General features: G+C 33.1%; 1 protein-coding gene and 1 non-coding gene across 3 annotated transcripts in view; both read right to left on the bottom strand.

Annotated features, from left to right (window-relative positions):
* Magi2 (membrane associated guanylate kinase, WW and PDZ domain containing 2) overlaps window positions 1-20,395 on the bottom strand; it is a 1,283,934-nt gene that overhangs the window by 1,184,607 nt on the left and 78,932 nt on the right. The gene's annotated exons all lie outside the window — the stretch shown is intronic.
* Window positions 4,252-4,361, bottom strand: LOC114085353 (U6 spliceosomal RNA). The gene has a single exon (XR_003581457.1). It is a non-coding gene; the product is annotated as a U6 spliceosomal RNA (small nuclear RNA).

Consider the following 20,395-nt stretch of genomic DNA (forward strand, 5'->3'; position numbering starts at 1 on the left):
CAACATCATTCAGAGATAAGCAAAAGTCACCAATTCTATACCTACTGAAGTGTGTGTTAGCTGCCAAAAATCAGTAGACCTTGTACCATTTATAATTTCCACTAAACTTACAGCCATCAACTTAACCATAATGTCATGCAACATACTACATTTTCTAGAAAGAAGTATAAGGAAGATCAGTAACATTTATTTAAAGGTTAAGTTTTGCTGTAAATGAAATTTTAAGAGTATCTCCTCAGGATAAAAGAAACTATGTTTACCTCACTATATTCAAAGGGCTCCTCAATTTTTAAATGTAAAATGTTTAAAAATTAATTTTGTCATTAAAAATCTTGGACATTTTAAATTTTAGTTACTTATCAATGGTGTTTTATTAAAATAATGTTTATTAAACTAATGTTTTATTAAAAATAATATTTATTAAAAATCATCTCTGTAACATTAAAGGGTATAACCATACCAAATTGTAATTCATTACTTGATAGATCTGTTGTTATCAGTAATATCCTTTGATGTCATACAATGACATATGAGACAATCACTAAATATTATACTTGTGGTGTGTTACATATGGTAACTAGATATTTAGTTTTCTTGACACACTGCTAAAATTCTCCCTCATTCTCTCAATTTTTGTTATTTGTATATTTCTAAGTTGTCAGGCATTTAAAATTTATGCTACATTTTTAATCTAATCCATGTGTTTACATCAGTTTTAGTTCTAATAAATAAATTAAATGCCTACCACCAATTGTTTTGCTACAGTTTTCTTTGTCATCCCTTGATTGGCTGAAGCTCAACCTTTGGTAGGTGACCAGTATTTCTTGAGTTGTGGCACATTCAATCTTGTTTGTAGGCTTTATACTTAATGCACATGTCGGCTGGACATAAAGTCCTTGGATTACATTTTCTTTCTTTAAGAATTTAACTGCTCCACTGACCACCAAGGGGAAATCCTGATGCTCTTTCTTCCTATAAATAAGTTAGATTCTTTTGCCTGATGGTTTAAGAGGTATTTTTAAAAATATATTATTAATTGGCAAATAATAATTTTAATTTATGGATTTCAATATGATGTTCTAATCTATGTATCAGTGTAGAAAGGTTCAATCTAGCTAATTAACATATACAACATCTCACCAATTTGTTTTTGTTTTCAAAAGGTTAAAAATTTATTGTTGTGTCAATTTTGACATATACAATTCATTATTAACTATCATTACTATGCAGTACAATAGATCACTAAAACTTCTGCAGTCTAACTGAAACTTGGAACCCCTTGACCAATATTTTTCCTTTTCCTTTCCTTCTTCCTCCCCACCACCTGTGCTTTCTGTGTCATTAAAAGCTAATGAATTTACTAGGATATGTCTTGAACACATATGTGTGTTGGGCATGTGTCAGAAGGATATGTCTCAGTGTTGATTGGGTCAGTTTTCGATGATAAACGTTATATGATTTTAGTAGATTAAGGTATGCTTTCCTGTTCATAACTTTTTTCTCAAGTTCTATTTTCATGTATTTGTTCTGTTCCATTGTTATTGTTTTTCTCTTTCAGGAATCCCAATTATGCATTTATAGGTTCTTCTTTGCCTGGTTTATACATTTATCACTGTTTCCCAAATCCTTAATTATCTTCCATTTTTATTTGACTTTCTTGCATCAGCTCATTTATAGCCTCTATGGTCTTGCTGTCTTTCAAAAAGTGTCTAATCTCATATCTGCTCCTTGCAATTCTCTTACAGTTCTGTGGTGGTTTGGGTTTGTCTCTACTTCATTGAATTCTGTCAATTGACACTTCATTTCCTCCTACTGTCTCATTATCACTTTCTTGAGTTCTTACATTTATGATTCATGGTCTTCCTTCATAGAATTAAGAGCTTTATTAACATTTTAAATGCATAGTAAAACTTCAGTCACAACTTCATATCTGTTCTGTAGCAACATTTTTTCTCATCTGTTGACAAGTTTATTGCTCTCTTTTACATTTTGTTCTAGTAGTATTTTTATAGCAATTGTCTGCCAGTTCGTTTTTTATTATTTGTCTATTGAAAGGGTTGATTTTTCCTAGACAAACTTTGTGCATAAATTCCCTATGTAAGTACGTGTATGATTAGAGAAGTAGAGGAATGTGTGTATGCATTCTAAAAATGTTCATTTACCTTATGTCTTATAGTGAGGACCAGCACCAGTCCTGGCTCAGAAGAAGCACAGTCATTTTGAATGTTACAGGATCTATTTCACAGTCACTTTTAGAAAATAAGAACCTATTAGTGAGGTAAATTCTATCAGTATCAGCTTAAAACTATGATAAAATTTATATTCAGTGCACCTGATGAAATTTGTCTCCAACTGCCAGCAATGACTCTGGTGGAAGATTCTTAAGTCTAGTGTTTCAGAGAAGGTAAATTTCGGTATATAGAACTTGTGTTTTAAGAACTGGGCTAAAAAATGCCACAATACATTTAAGGTAAAAGAAAATTATTTTAATTTTCTCCTTGGGCAGGAATATCCAATGGAAAATAAGTGTGTTGGCATTAAATTGAACTGGATTTAATCCTGGTTCTAAGCATAAGATTGTGAAGAAATTACTGAGATTCTCTGAGCCTGTTTAAGTTATTCAGAAAAAAATGATGTTAGTAGTTGGCAGAATATCTGACTGATAAAGTTTAATAAATGAAAATTTTCTTTAAATGGATATTATTAGAATAATTAATTTGTTCATAATAGTTAAATTTAAAAAAAAAATAGCTCTTATTCAAGAGGTGATACCTCTTTTAGTATTTGTTGAACAAGAAGATGGAAGAACACAAGTTCGGTTCAATCCCTGAACCGAACCTGGGAAGCTGGTGTAAGAAAGACCCCAAATCTTACATTTTTCTTGATGCACAAAGGAAAAGGAAGTGACATTCTACCAGTGGAATATTTTTCTACAGTAGATAGGAGATGAATCATAAAAATCAATGCTCCTGGTTAAGGAGGCAGTGTGTAGTTATCTGTGGTGGCCAGGAGAGTTTATTTCAGGGGATGGAAAGCTCTGCCACAGTGTTGTGGGTTAACCAAACCTCGAACCAGTTGAGGCCACCCCTTGACATTTTAACAAGTTGGAGATTCAAGAGGTTGAGCTCTTCAGTTGAATTTTCAATGGGTTAAACTGATGTGAACTTCCAATGGCTGCCTTAATTTCTTTTTCAATGTTTGAACAAGCTTCTAGGAGTCCTAAATTATCTTGATGCTGGAGGGGGAACTCAATAGCTTTTTACACCCACCCTTATGTTATTTTGGCCCTAGGAGGCAAGGTTCTCTTCAGGTCCTGTCCAACTTATTCCCACTATCTGATTATTGAAACCATACTCCTTGGACTTATTTGCACCCTGTTTGGCTCATTCCTACTGCAATGGAGGCTGCTCCCAATGGGAACTCCACACACAGGGCATGCTTACCTGTGAGATTACTTCCTGTCTTGTTGCCATATGTCTTACTCACCTTATACATTTAAAGATGTTCCAAGGCAATATGATGGACATAATAATGAGCAAAAAAATGTCAATTCTTCCAGTTAAACCGTGAAAGAATTGAATCATCAGAAAGAAAAGGGCTTAGGTCTTGTTTTTCATTCTCTGCAGGATAACTCCCCTGTGCTAAAATGGAGTATTGTGCTCTCAACACTGTTAGCGCTTCGATAAACAAAATGACCATTGATACAAAATGCTTCTGTTAGAAACTGCAGTTGAAGACATGGTCTATTCTCTGCTCAAATATTCCTTATAAAAGAGCTAACAAAATGGATTTTATCTCTACATCAGTGCCGGGACATTTTTCTCTGTAGATTCACCTAGATATTTTTCTTCTATTACAATGAAAATGATGCAGCACATGAAATTCTATTCTGAGTTTCCAGGGAATCTAGAATCATATTCATTTCTCATCTACTTCTAATTAAGCTAACTCAGATACCAAGTATCAGGGATTATTTTGCTTCTCTTGGGTACTGATTTATTTTACTTTATCTTCAAAATGGTAGTCTCTCAAAACTGTCAGGAATAAGAACTTTTTTAAACAAAATTTACAACTTTATTAAGGCATAATTGAAATATAGAAACCTGTTTATGTTTACTGCATACAATTTGATGAGCTGAATATACACACACATCCATGATTCTGTAATGCACAATTGATATAATAAATGTACTCATCACCTCCAAAGATTTTTTTCATGTCCTTTTACATTTTTTTTATCATAAAATGTATGGAAATATGGGATGCTTCATGAATTTGTGTGTCATCCTTGAATAAGGGCCATAGTAATATTTTTTCTGTATAATTTCAATTTTAGTATATAAGCTACTGAAGTGAAGACTAGGAGGAAACACTTTGGATTTTATGCGAAAATAGTAATAAAACTATCAATGTACTCCACAGACATGTTTAGACTTGACATTTTGCTTGTAAGACACTTCATGAAAGAAAAACAAAATGCTTATCTTTATTATTGACTTTCACTAGACTTGTTGATCTTTCTTTAAACCTGGCACTGGCCCTCAAGCTACTGGATTATTCTTTTTCAATTGGGAAAGTAATATGTAGTCTGTTAAAGTTCCACTACGTCTCCCATCCCCAATCCTGCTCCCTGTTGTTTACTGCTGATACTAGTTCCTTACATAGTGTTAGAAATTACCACCAATTTGCTTTTCAGTTTTTATTTTCAATAGATCACTTTAAAATAAATTATAGTGTAGTAAAAGCATGGATTATAAAATCAAGCGAACTATCAGTCTGTACTGACAAAGAAATTAAAATATACTAAATTCTCATTCATCCATATAGTTGCATAAATTTATAAAATTACTGTTTGATTAACTTTATATAGAGATTGCATTTTAAATGTATAGGCTCTTAGAAATATCTGAGAGTTAACTTAGAATTAAATTAATACCACTGTCTGATTTTATAGATAAGGACACTAAAGTTTAAATGGAGTCGTTTCACAGGATGGATTCAGATCCCTGACACCCAACTGTATATGAGATAATGTGGCACTCTGTGAACTGGGAATTTAACAACTAACTGTGGGAGTACAATGAATTAAAGTGAAACAAAAATACACCCACTGTGTACTTCACTGATAAAAGAAAAAGCACAGTAAATCAATTCTAACTGTCAATAATGTCTGAGCATCTATACTTCTCTATGGATAACAAAGTAGAACATATTTGCTTCGAAGACATTTACAAGTCAGTTTTAGAGGAAGTCATAAACATGGGAGGAAAAAACAGCAATACTAATAGAAATTAGTTCAAGATTAGTTATAAGAACACGAGTGGTATAAGAATGAGACTCAGGAATAACCCGTGCATGGTGTTGGTGTCAAGAAGAAATGGGATTTCAGTCAGGTTTATAGGATGCATAAGAGAAAGAGAATTTTCAGTAAGAAAATAGGCATAAGCAAACCCGCAGAAATAAGAAAAAAAATTGCTGTGTTCTGAAAATGGTGATTAGCTGAATTTGATTAGAATATGGACTTGTACCTGTGAAGACTGTACAAATGACAGCTATGCTTTGGTGGTTAAAATATTCTAAATGTCGCTCTTAAGCATTTGGACTTTCTCATGTAAGAAGAAGACAGTCACTAAGGGAAGGGCTAATATAAAAGAGATGGTTTTTCTGGGATTTAGGTAGAGTATGTTAGAGAACAGGGGCTGGATTATATGTTGATGTTAGCAGAGCCAATGAGGATGTGCTCTCTAATGGTAGAACTCGAGTACAAATGAAAAACCATTCCTTTTTCTGATACAAATTGCCTTTTTTTTTAAAACTTCTCTGGATAACTAACAGATGAAAGATCTATAATGAATAGACAATATGCAAGATGACAACACTGTTCAGACCCATCTATTTACTGTATATTGTTATAGGTTGAATTGCATCCCCCATTCCCCCAAATTCATATGTTTAAGTCCTAATCCACAGCTCCTCATAATATGACCTTATTTGGAAATAGAATATTGAGGATGTAATCAGTTACAATGAGATTATACTGAGTATTCTGTGCCCCAGTCCAGTCTGACTAGTGTACTTATTAGAAGGAGAAATGTGGACACAGATCTGTGCACAGTGTGTGTATACAATGTAAAGAAAGGGATCAAGGCAGGTGGATGGGGGATGCATCTATAAATTGAAGGATGCCAAAGACTGAATGCATGCCACTGGAAGAAGCATGGGTCAGATTCTTTCCCCAGGCCTTTGAAAGAACAAGCCTTGCTGACACTTTGATCTTAGCCTTCTAGCTCTCAGAACTTAAAGATGTTTACAACACTCAATTTTCAACAGTCTGTTAAAGCAGCCCCAGCAAGGTAATACATGTATTGGTACTGCAATCAATAATCTAAAAAGACACCAAAGTCTTGAAGTTCCCATGTTCTCTTTTTAAAACAAAAATAATTCTAATTTGTTATATATGATAGCAGAATGCATTACAATTCATATTACACATATGGAGCACAGTTTTTCATATCTCTGGTTGTATACAAAGTATATTCACACCATTCGTGTCTTCATACATGTACTTAGGGTAATGATGTCTATCCATTTAGCATCTTTTTTACCCCCATGCCCCCTCCCTTCCCCTCTCACCCCTTTGCCATATCTAGAGTTCATCTAATCCTCTCATGCTCCCCCTTCCAACCCCACTATGCATCAGTCTTTTTATATCAGAGAAAACATTTGGCATTAGTTCTCTTGAGTCATGGAGGAAAAAAAAAAAAGTTCTTAACTGAAATTGCTAAGTTTAAGAACTGAGAAATTTTCATAATGTTTGGTTGTTAGATGTGTTCTACAAACCTAAGATTTATAGGGAAAAAAGCATCTAAATTAAAAATAAACCTTTGAGACTCAATCAGTTCTTCATTCTAAAGATTCAGTGAGACAATAATGATAGAAATATCTTTTAAAATGTATAGTCATAACTAGCATCTTAAGTATGCCTGAGTGAGGATTTTCATTCATTTTGCATTGTTTATTGTTATTATTATTTTGAGACAGACTTTTGATCTTTTGCTTAGGTACTTGCTAAGTTGCTGAGGCTGGCTTTGAATTTGAGATCTTCCCGCCTACCTAGTTACTGAGATGCCAAGTTTGGGCCAGCACACCTGGTTTGTTTTAAAATTATGCTTACATTTGACTAATCAGATTCAAAGGAAGACTAGACCTACTTGGGATGAAATGAACCAGGTCTAGGCTCTTTGATAGAACTGTAGTACTTACCACTGTGTTTTTTCTTAAATTGGCATTGTGCCCAAGTAAAAAAGTGAGATATCAAGTTCTTTTTTATTTCCTTAGAAGAGTATTTCCCTCAAAGCACTTCCTAATTATATTTCCAATCTCATTGGGAATTCACATATTAATAAAAGTAGCTTAATTTTTTCCCAATTGTCCCTGAAAATACTCATATAATTTCATATGAACATTTTACCTCTTAGAGAAATCAGTCTAGCTTGAGATTATTTTCAAAGTATCAGATTTTAGGTGATCATACTTTACCACAAAATTTCCCTTCACTATATCAGCTTCTCATGAGGCAAAGCCTTTTTATTCTATTTTCTGCTGCTCAGTATTTTACTGCCTCCATGATAAAGAATCAACCCTTTACCAGGCACTAAGGTCCTCTTGCAACTCACACCCAGACTGTCTCCATTTTTCCCATCTGCTAATCCTCTAAATAAATTCTGTGCTTCAGTAGTAAACTCAACATAGGGTCTGCTGAGCCCTCTCACTTGGGGGCTTTTGCTTCTCCTTCAGTTTGCTATTGTTGGTTCTTTCCATTGCTACACCCAGAATCCCATGTTAGCACTCTCCTCACATCTTGCCTGGTCTCCTGAGACAGAAATGATCTCTTTGTGTTCTTTGACCTACCAACTCACAGAAATGCATACTGACTTGCAAGAACATTGTGCAAGAGTTTTCCTTGATAAATAGTATGGCTCATGGAATCCACATTTGTGAGTGTAACACAAATATGCTATTATGGTAGACTTTATGTGAGCAAAGAAAACCCAACTGTCTTTAACATCTTGTGTCACTGCTTCTCAGATTCCCTGTTAATATTGTCATTTCTTTGTGGCCATGATCCCATTAATTCTTGACCTCAACAATCTTCACCTTTTTCATGTTAAGTTGAAAACTTCTTCACCTATATATTTTTCATGCCCTAACATGACTTAAACCATGTTTTATTTTACAAAGAACATGTTCCAAAAACATTTTCTGGTTTAAATAATGAATAACTGAATGTCCTTCTATCATGTAAACATCTCACAGAAAAATAAACAGCATATTAGAAGAAAACAAAAGATCTGACCCCACTGTCAAATTTATTATGATATTCAATTCTTTGTTAAATTTATTATGATATTCAATTATTTGTTATTATTAAATTATTGAATACATGATCATTACCAAACATCTGCATTTCCCCCTGCCCCATCTTGCCTTAATTAGTAAACCTCTGTTTTATCACATCCAATGGTTGTTATTGGATGAACTTTCCCTCTTCACTTTTGTCACACTGTGAGTCCCCATCTCAAGGAATTTGTCTCTCCAGCTTAATTGACACTGAAGGATCAATTTCTCATCTTAGTTTATATTGCACGTGGATCACCCATCCCAATGAGCTCTCTTTTCTCTTTATCTGGCACCTTATCCTTGAGCCCCATTGCAGCAATAGGTTTCAGTTTGGAAAGAGCTTTTTCCTTAACTTCAACATATTAAAGCTTAAGGGATTCCTCAGTACTATACTCTATTCATTCCTTTGATAGACTTCAACTAAAAAGTCTAAGAAACAAAAAAGTAAAAATAAGATCACAAATAAAATTTGAATACAGTTTTTATTTGTGAATATTTCATTTATATCTTTGCATCTATAGACATATATCATTACTAAGAAAAACTAGAATTGTATCTGAGAAAAAATATCTTAAGTAAAATTATTAGTGCTTAGGAAAATTATTTAAGAGACTGAGGACAACTTAACATCACTATACATCATATTCTCATGAAAATAAATTACCCTTGGAAATTATTAGGGGAAACTTGCACTATAAAATTAGATTAAAAACTATGCTACTTGAGCCAGGTGTGGTGGCACTTGCCTATAATCCCAGTATCTCTGGAGGCTGAGGCAGGAGAATCAGCAGTTTAAAGCCAGCCTTAGCAATGGTGAGGCACTAAGAACTCAGTGAGACCCTGTCTCTAAATAAAATACAAAATTATGGCTGGGGATGTGGCTCAGTGGCTGAGTGCCCCTGACTTCAATCCCCAGTACTACCTCCTCTACAAAAAAGCATGCTAGTTGGTAAATTGTGTACTCTCCAGAAAAATATAATGCCAATGATATTAAGATGGTGCACTTGATAAAATACAAATAAGCAAATAAGATACAATCTTACTAATAAAATAAGCATTTTTGCAATCTAAATGGTGCTTAATTAAGAGATTACTTACATTTTCTTAAAATGTTTTATTTTTTCACCTCAAAGCAAAATGCTATAATCTAAGCAATTTTGCACCCACTGTTTTAATGTATTACAGTTCTTCTAGATTAATTATACAAATAAAAGAAATTACAATGGCTTTTGAAAGTAAAATTAACTGTATCTTGATGCTATTTAACGTAATTAGAAAATAGTAAAAGCAAGAGACCATTTAGTGAGTATACATATTCTGACATTGTCTGAACTCTATTGTATTTATTAACCAAACTGTTCAAAGTGATTAAATAATTTTAGTTTGTATTGGCACCTAAGCAACTAGAACAAAAAATAGAAGTAGTTGCAATGTCTTTGAAAGTCAAGGTCTAGTTTATCCATTTCAGTGTCTCCAGCAATTAGCATGTTGCCTTGTTGTATAGTAAATGCTCAGTAATCTATAAAGAAGTCCAGAAACTATCTTCAAGTTTACGCAATTCAAAAAGTGCTTTTCTCCATACCATCAGAGAAAAATAACTTTTCAGAAAGATTTTAGCATTCATCATTTACAGCCACTTTGATTTTTATATCTATGTCGCTCGTTACATTTTTTCCAGAGAAACAAAATATTTTTAATCCATTGTGAAAACAGAGTTTTATCATTTTTGAAACTTTAACAAAATAAAATATATGTGCACTAATCATTGTGCTCTCTTCTTTTTTAGAACAAAATGTTCAATGCAGAGGAAGCCAACGCATTTGAGACAACAGGAAAGAGTAACAACTCTCTTCCACATCATTAATTTTGACAAATATTCAAGGAGTCTTAAATTCCTAAGCTCAAAAAAAGACATCTTTCACATTTAAGTAAAGTTATTTACCATCATTTTTCATTCACTGTTTTCTATATAATATTTTATTTGTACATGAAAGAGTCTATCCTTAAATGGGCTTTTATGGACTTATGCAATGTAACAAAATGCTCATAATTTGTTGATTAATTCTTGTTATCAATATCCACACAAATTTACAATTAGATGATACTATTTCTCAGATTACAGAGGAATCTTAGGGATTAGATGATACTATTTCTCAGATTACAGAGGAATCTTAGGGATTTATAAAATGATACAAATAAATTCTCAGTATAGCATAAGCATACATTACCTTGTGAATGCTGTATTTGCTAGCAAACACAACAGCAGATTGGACATTGGGAAAACTGGATTCTGTTTCTGTCTTGTTTTATAACCCTGACCAATTTATTCTACTTCTTAGATCTAGTCTCCAACTGAGAAAAAGTAGGAATTAAGTGTGATTACCTCTGCATAACTTTCTATTAAAATTAATTGCAGGGCTGAGGTTGTGGCTCAGTGGTAGAGTGCTTGCCTCACATGTGTGAGTCACTGGGTTCAATTTTCAGCACCACATATAAATAAATGAATAAAATAAAGGTCCATCAACACTAAAAAATATTTTTAAAAAAATAATTGTAGTAATAATAGGCAGCACTTACTGTATGCCAAGTCCTGATTACTTAATCCTCACAACACATTATGGCTATGTAGTAGCAGCTATTATTACCATTATTTTGTATATAAAGAATCTTTGCTCAGATAGGTTGAATAATTTGTGCAAGGACATGTAGCTTAAAGCTTGAAGTCCTAGATACTGAACTCAAGCATCATTGATCTACAGTCTGTGCTACTATGGCAACATCCTACTGTTCCTTTGCATGAACAGTATGATATTAATTGAAAGTTTTATTCTTTCCTCCTTGGTGTTTAGGAAAACCACATGAGCTTTAGAGCCAATAACCTGGACATCTTATTCAACTCTATCATTTGTCTGCTCTGGTGTTGGGCTACCCTTTCTCATAGTCTCTTTCCTCATCTGTGAAATGAGAATACTCATCTACCACCCAGGGCTGTTTCAGGAGGGTTAAGACTAAAAGGGCAAATTCATCACAGTTCCAGTCATACAACAGGCATAGAAGAAAGTTGATTCCCTCCCTCAGGTTTAAGTTGCCAAATCTGATTCCAAGGCTGAATATGAAATGAAGACCATGTAATAGGCATTTTGGGGGATTTACATTCCTCTTAGCTCAATGAGACTTAAAATGAGACCATTGCAGAAATGGGGCGGGGGGGGGGGGGAGGTCACGAATGAGAACAATCTTCATTCTCTGAAGCTTAAAGGTAGGAGTTCCAAGCAATTTGTTCAGTTCAATATTTACATGAATCCCAGGGACATGCATATAGTAAAATAATGATACAACAATTTGTAAGAATCTTAATCTTAAACTTAATCTTTTTCGCCCACAACCTCACACATTCTATACCTTTTACATGAGTCCTTATAAACAGAATTTATTTTAGTTTTTCAAGGATATTATAGGAACACAGAATTTAATATACTTGCTATGATAAAAGAACAAAATTTCTGCAAGAAAACAAATGGAGTTTTTAAATTAAACATGAAAAAATGGAAGGAAGGAAGAAAGGAAAGGAGGGAAGGAGGAAGAGAGAGACTGAAATAAAGAAGGAACAAAAGAAAAATGAAAATAGAATGAACTTTTCACATTCATCTTCCTCTGTTTTTTTTTTTTTTTTTTAGTAACAAAAGGCTTATACAAATATTTAAAAGATGGGTTGAATGAAAAATAAATTGTGAGTAGGATTGATTTTGAAGGAGATTCCAGGGTATGGATTTAAGTTATTTTTCCTATTAAAATTTTGAATTCAGATAAGAACAACATTTCTTTGTTTTTCTATTGAGTTCTGAATACTTTGCTCTGTTAATGAGAAATTACTGTCAGGTATTTCAGTATTTAGAAAATGTTCCTTAGAAAAAAATCTTTAGAAATAAGGAAAATTTGTGCTCCTTTTCATAGTCAACTATACAGAATAAATGTACAAACCAAGTTTTAAATGTTTATTAAGAAAATTTATAGATATTAATTGTTTTTATTTAATGGAACACAATTTTATTAAGTAACTTTCATTATAGAATAATTTCATAGAATTACATAAGACTTGAAAATGTAGTAATAAAAATGGAAAAAATATTATACTCCATTATAAAAACTCAATTGTTAGAATGAATAGTTGATGTTAAAGAAGTATCTTTAAGTGTGTAGTGTGTGGGGGGGCATCTGATATTTTAAGATATTGTAGATTTGACGAATTCACTCTAAATTGAAGAAACTAGGATTTGCAGCCAATCAAAGTATTATAGGTGGCTCTGCTTCATCTTATCATACATCTATTAAAATTTACTTACAGTTAAAATTCTATTCATAAACTTCAATTTTTTTATGGTATGATGTGAGACAATATAGCAGATTTTCACCATTAGTGAATTCAATTTTCCATTTGCTAGGTTGCAGGGGCTTCCTCAATGAAAATAATTCTTGAGAAGAAAATTGAATAATTTATTTAATATTTTATCCATGCATGAAAAGTATAAAAGTGCAGTTTTTCTAAGCATAATTCCCTAACTACTATAGATGAGTTATTGTAACTTGTCAGATGTATCATTTTAGGTTGAAATAGATTTTTTAATTAAAATGATTAAAACATCAAATTAAGCTTTGGTATTGTGAAAATGTACACAATTATCATAATTCATGGAATATTTCCAAACTTTAAAAGCACTTCAGTGTGAAAGATGGACACTTTCTATGGGACACAGATCATTCTGTGCTGTGCAGAATTCACATAAACCAAAGTACTCAAGGATTGACATGTACCTTAACTCTTTCTCCTGTGGCTTCAATATTTTAAAGTGCCAGGCACTGTGGTGAGTGATTAAAAATGTCAACTCTTTTACTATCCTTAGTAATACAAACTTGTGTGGTCATGGTATATGGGAGTAGATCAACGCTATTAATCTATTTATACAAATCAAAACCACAGTAATTAGTAATGCCTTTATTGAAATGCAGTCCCCCTTTTCAGGAATGTTGCCTACTTTCTCTGTAGTTCTAGGGACTATAAGATAATTCATATATAAACTAAAGATGGAATAAATGCATATACTTCTAGAGAATAAATGAAGCATCACTATCTCTTTAGTGAAAAACACATTTAGCAACTCTTCATGCTTACAGGACAACTAAAAATAAACTTCGGATTTTCATAAACTCCTCACAAAGCTTAGAACGTCATTTATGCAAAGTTAGACATGGGTGATTGAAGCATGCACAAACAGCTTTGTTGCCTCATTTGGGGAAAATCTTAATTGAGTGATAATTTTGGAAATGGTGGTCAATCAAGCAGAAATCAGAAATCATGTTGAAAACATTCTCTCTATTGGTAGACTCCCAAATGCAGCTTTATAAAATCCTAGCTTTCTTAAACCTGCTACAGAGTCTTCATAGACTGGTAGCAAGGTCTCTTAGAGGTCATCTAGCCCAGGATCCCAGAGAATTCAGAAATCTCTTTAATAAGGAGATTCCCAGCCTCTGCATATGCATGTCTAGGAGGCACTGGGTTGGGGGAGTTGGACCTGATAGCCTGGCTGTTCAAACCCTGCTCATATAGGGAGATCTGTTCCCATAGCCTTATTCCTATAGAACTAAACTAGACATCAGATAACATATGATAGACTTTAAAGAAACATTATTTGCTAAGAATAATCATTAGTAATTATTAGTCTCAAGTCCAAGAGAATATTATTCCAGCAGATAAGGTTGAGAGTAAAATTAAAATGTTTAGATTCAAGGGAAATTCTACTTAGAGAGTCCAATTTAAAAGGTATAAGCTCCACCAAGAGCAACACAGAGTAGCTGCATTTTAAATTTTAAAGAGTTCTAGAATTGGGAGCTGAATCCTGCAAACTGTATAATAATGCCAACTAAGTAATTTTGTTAAGTCCATCCAGTGTGCCAGGATTAGTATTTAGGATGCTTAGCACTTTTATAATATTTTAACTTATTTCATTCTCCCCTGCATCCTACAAAGTAGGTTCTATTAATAACTCCATTCTAAAGGGAAGGAAATGGATACTCAGAAGCTTGGAATGTGTTCTAAGTGAAAGGAACTGTAAAAATAACAGGAGAGGAAGAAACAGGAAAATTAAGAACAAACATTTCAGGTATAAGTGTTTTCTCCACTTCTGTGTTCTGTAAGCCACCAATTTTATGGTTTATTTTCTAGTAGTATTTGAAGTACATATTTTAAATTGTCTCCGTATTTAAAGAAACAAGCTTATTGTTATTGGCCAGAACACACTCAAAACTCACTATCAGAGTGACAGAGCAGTGTTACTACTTTGTCCAGGCTTGAATCAGTAGCTTCATTGAAAGGCAGCCAAGATGGCTGTGGGATATTCAAAAAATGTGTTTGTCACTTCCGTAACTTTTCTGTTTTTCCTAAACTAGACATCTTTCTCTTTCTCTATCTCTGTTTTAAATCAAACAGCCACTTTTGTGCTTATCAAAATCCTGTCTTTTAATACCAATTTGTGTACAAATTAGTTCCATAACAAAAAACAATTGTCGGATATACAAACATTTTAAGACATGGTTCAAGAGTTAACTTCCTTTTTTGAAATACATTAATTAACATATTTAAGATGTACATATTCTGATTGTTATAAATAAAATATTACCTATTTATATGATCATCCCTGTTTAGAAGCATATGTCTACTTAAAAATTAAATTATTTGTAGAAGGTGATATTGCAGAGGATATCTGTTAGTCAGCTTTTTTGTTGCTGTGACCAAAATACTTGACAAGAATAATTTTAGAGGAGGATAAATTTATTTTGGGCTTACAATTTCAGATGTTTCAGTCCATGGTTGGCAGACTTCATTACTCTGGCCTGGGTGAGGCAAGCATGATGGCAGATGAATGGTGACAGAAATCTGCTTACCTCATGGATGCATGAAGCACAGAGAGAAAGGGGAGGGACTCAGAAAAGATAAACCCTTCTAAAGCATGCCCCAGAAACATTACTACATTGGTTGACACAGGAACTTCTGGGGGACACCTCATATCCAACCTGTCACAGTATCCAGAGAAATTATCAAAGATAAAAATGTTCATGTACATATGTACAGTGTATATCTTGATTAAAAGGTATATTTTTTTATTGTTCGTTGCACTTAGACAATAGTATCCAAAGTAGTTATTAAAATATTATGTGAAATATGTTGTTTGAGCATGGCTTTAATTCACAAAATTAGAGAACATGGAGTATCTATAAAATTAAAATATTATATGCAATAATGATTCAGTTGGAATTTAGCAACAACCATTAGATTAGAATGATTTTCTGTTGACCCTGTATTTTAGAATTCCAACAGAATAAACTACTACGTTATAAATCTCTCCACCCTGAAAATAATCTGTCAGCAATCAGGACTAAGAAGAGTATCGAAGCAACTATCTGCAGGAAGTTGTTATTACTGCAGTGTTTTCTCTGTAACAATTCAAACATTAAGAAAAACTGAAAAGTATTTTGAAATGAGAACAAAGCAAAGCATCCAAAATGCCTCCTATTCACAGAATCGATTAATTTTCCAAAAAGGCAGGTTGTTCTGAGAATGTTCTCAAGCTTCAAAGCCTTTTATGTTGTATTGACCCTTAAAAGAAGAAAATAAGCACATTCAAGATTAAGTGATACTATCTTAAACGCTTTCTGAAATATAGAAAACCCTGATGCTCATATTGAAACTGACAGAAGGAAAGGGATAAGACAGCTAAAGTAGTCTTTTATTTCTACATTGAAAGAATTAGAATGCATCATTTTGTTTAAGAAAACCATGTTATGACCCACAGCATTACTGAATACAGGGCTGAATAAAAAACATATCTCTGTGGGGTTTTGTTATGGGGTTTCCCTCTATTAAAGAGATTACTCTTTAAATCAGTAAGTAACAGTCATTCTCTCAGACCCAAATTAAGGAAAGGATAGTCTTACAAATTGCACTTTTTCCTATCCACCAAAAAGAAATACCCATGTTTAAATATGTAACTCTATCTACAACTTTCATTTAAGTCTACAGATGATCTCAATGCATATTAAAAAATAATGCCTAAGGTCGTTTCTCTTATTTGTACATTCTTTGAGTATTGGAAATCTGACAGTCAAGCTTGTTTAACTATTCAAACAGTATAAAGTAGCCAGAAGCTGTGATCTCTACAGATTATTAGAGAATAACCCAAAGGACTTGAAAGTGAAAGCACAGCTAAAGAGTCAAAGCACCAACACTGTGTCTCATTAGGCTTGTTGACAATGTACCCTGGGAGACATGACTTTATCTTCAAAGTGACACCAGGAAGGTTTTGCTCACTGAACCAGGCATCATATGCAGAGTTCACAGCAGAGTTAGCTCCCAGCTCAGATACAGCATTTAGATGCTGCCTGCAATGATGCTGACCCTCACAAAGTTGTTTGCATATCAAGGAAACAATTTAATCCATCTGAAAATAAAAAAATAAGTTCTATCACTTTAATGTTTTCTCTTAAGACTGCCCTTGCATTATTTTATTTATTTTTTTTACATGTTTAAGAAATTTTATTAAGATATTATTTTTTTAAAATTTTTATTTTTGGTTGATAATAAGTATCTGGAAGCCTGGAGGAATCCCCATTTAATCCCTCAGGCAGCAATAGCAAGAATGAGTGAGGATCTCAGTGGCATTAGATAAATAGAGTAGACCATAATAATACCAGGAAGATTGAAGTGTGAATCACACACAGTAAAAAAGTAGGTCAAGACACATGTCTAAGAACTAAACAGGTTGATTTCTTGAAAAAAATAAAGGGACCCCAAAATAAAGGGTCTGCTAACACAACAAATAAAATTTTCAGGATAGGTTGAAAATGTCCTACATACCAAAAGTCAAGAATCTCATACCTTGACTGAAAGACAAAAGTTTCTGGATGGACTTATTAGTAAAATGGAGGTAAGAGAGAATAGAATTATAGAAATTGAGGACAGAATGGGAATTTATGAAACTTGAACAAAACTTGAAAAATCTTTGGGCACAGGAATTCTTAGAATTGCCACCAAATGCACATTTATTGATTGATCCTCATGGAAATTAGAAACTTTTGCTCTGTGAAAGCCCATACAAAAAGAACAAAAAGAACAAAAAGACAAGCTAGAGACTTTGAGGAAATATTTGCAAACCACACATCTAACTGAAGACTAGTAAAAGAGCTCTCAAGACAAATCAGTGAAAGCAAGCTAATAAGAAAATGCACAAGTTGTTAATATCCATTTCAACAGAAACGACAGACATTTGGCAAATAAGCACATAAAAAAGATGTTCAATGTCATTAACTATCAGGGATATGCAAATTTAAACCACAGTGAGCTATCACTGCACACCTATCAGAATAACTAAAATCAAAAATGATAACAACACCAAATGGTTAGGAGGTTAGATTATATGTATGAACTTAATGCATTATCTGGCACATCCCGAAGGGATGTAGAATGTATAGTGTGTTTGGAAAACAGTTTGGCAGTTTGTTATAAAAGTAAACATGATCTTCCATACAAAGCAGAATTCATATTCTTAGATGTTTATTACAGAGGAATAATTAATATATATTTTATAAAATGCAAATGAAATATTTGCAAGTGAATATTCACAGTAGCTTTACTTTTAATAATGCCAAACAGGAATCAGCTTATACATCCTTCAATAGGTGAGTGGTTGAGTTGCTTCTGAACCTTTATCAAATATCAGTTGAAAATACTTGTGGATTCTAATTCTAGACTATTTCTATCCTACTGCCCATGTGTCTATCCCTTTGACCCCATTACATAGTCATGGTTACTGTAGCTACACAGCAAACTTCAATAGGTGAGTATACACAAACCACAGGAACTGTTCAGCAATAAAAAAATAAAAGAAAAAGAAGAAGAGAAGAAAGAAAAAAGAGGAAAAAGAAAAAAAATAAATAAAGTAGCAAAATACTGATATGTGCAACAATTTAGATGGCTTTCCAGGGAATTATGATGATGAAGAAAGACAATTCCAAAATAGTACATGCTAAATCACTCCCTTTAAGTAACATTTTTGAAATGACATGAGTTTAGAAGAGTGAATTAGTGGTTGGATTAATAGAGAGTAGAGATAGGTGGAAGGAGGGCTGGAGGTAGTTGTGTGATCATAATAGGGAAACAGGAGAGATCCTTGCATTGTTTTAAATGTCCAATATCTTGCCTACACTAGTGGATAAGAAGTGTACTTATGTGATAAAATCATATAGTGTATGATACATACAGAGCAACAGACACCAAGGAATCAAACTGGAAAATCTGCATCAATATTAGTATCTGGTTGTAATATTATACTATGTTTTCTTTTTACAAAATATTATCATTAAGGAAAACTTGATAAAATGAATAAGACATCTCTATATTATTTTTTACAATTGCATATGAATATATAATTTTCTCAATAAATATTTCAATTTAAAAAATGACTGAATTCTATATTCATTATTGATGTCCTTTTCTGTCAAACAACCAGTGAAACAGAATTTCTTCACAGGATGCATTATGATGTTGGGTAAAACACACTTAACTCAGTAATTGATTCCTGGTATACATATTTTTTTCACATACAAAATAATCTTTATATTAATGATGACAGTTCATAAAATTGCAATTTAAATGTTTCCTGTCAACTTACAAAAATTACTTTTTGAGGTGACTCAGATTAACAGGGATAATGAAAGAATTTTTTCATTCTAAACACAGATGAACTTAATTTACACATAGCCTGCTAGGAAGGCCCACAGTAAAACATTGAAAATTAGCTGATCCTGGTAATTCAAGAAGGCTATAGACCAAAACCCTCCTCCTTCAACTTATCCACCCTTTGCAAGAACTTTAATATGTGGAGCTGCATGAACAGTGTTGCTGATGACATCTTAAAAGAACGGACCCTGAACATACTAATACATAATATAATATTTAACTATGTGTTATTGACTAATTCTTCTGGAGAACTAAACTACTGGTATTAATCAGTGGGAAGTTCTATTCAGGGAAAGAATCTTCATGCATTATCTATATGGCTTATTTTGTTGTATTGTCTTGTATAATCAGATAATTCTAAACAAACTTGTGTGATTTAAGAGATTGTAGAAACAGAGTTGACCAGAAAAAATGTAATAGAGAGTTCATGTACAAAGGACTCTTGGCATCAGAAATGTCGGGGATCAAAGAATAATTTTTTTCATCAACGTCACTCTGTGATTTGGGCTCAGTCAACATATCTAAACCTCAGTTACTTCACTCAAAAAATGGGAAGTGCAATAATATTAACTTTCTAAGATGGATAATAAGTTAGATTATATGTATGTGATTAATGCATTATCTGGCACAAAATATGTTCAATTAAATATTTTTACCACTTTGATTCACAGGGTTTTCAAAAAGTTGGGTTTTTGCAATACTTTAATGATGAATAGTGTTTCTAACTAGTTTTTGAAAATCATGTAAGCCAGGACACAGTTGGATAGACTTGAGATATTTTGCCCAAGAAGTTCATTATTACTGTAGTGAATACACCCATGACTGGTTAGTCCCCATCAGAATTCAGATCTGGTTGTGACAACAAGGATAGATAGAGCTCAAAAGTCCCAAAGGAGTGAATCATCACCATGTCTCAATCCAAGCTTGTCCTTCATAGTGGAATTTCCAATGAACTGGTAGCCAGATACAAAAGCATTCCTGAAACTCTGTAAATCATAATGGGCCCTTAAAAGATGACTGAATAATAAGTGGTGTTTAGACCAGTATAAATAAAGCCTTAGAGTAATTATTTGTATCATCATCAAATGTTGAGGGGCTCAGTTGCACCAAGAAAATCATGGAGTAAAATAGGTGGTACACTAGCACAAGACATGGGGAGTGAAATGTCATGGATTACCAGAAACTCTCATGAAAACTTCAGACTTT

Source organism: Marmota flaviventris, chromosome 1 (assembly GCF_047511675.1).
Source record: "Marmota flaviventris isolate mMarFla1 chromosome 1, mMarFla1.hap1, whole genome shotgun sequence".
Classification (NCBI taxonomy): Eukaryota; Metazoa; Chordata; class Mammalia; order Rodentia; family Sciuridae; genus Marmota; species Marmota flaviventris.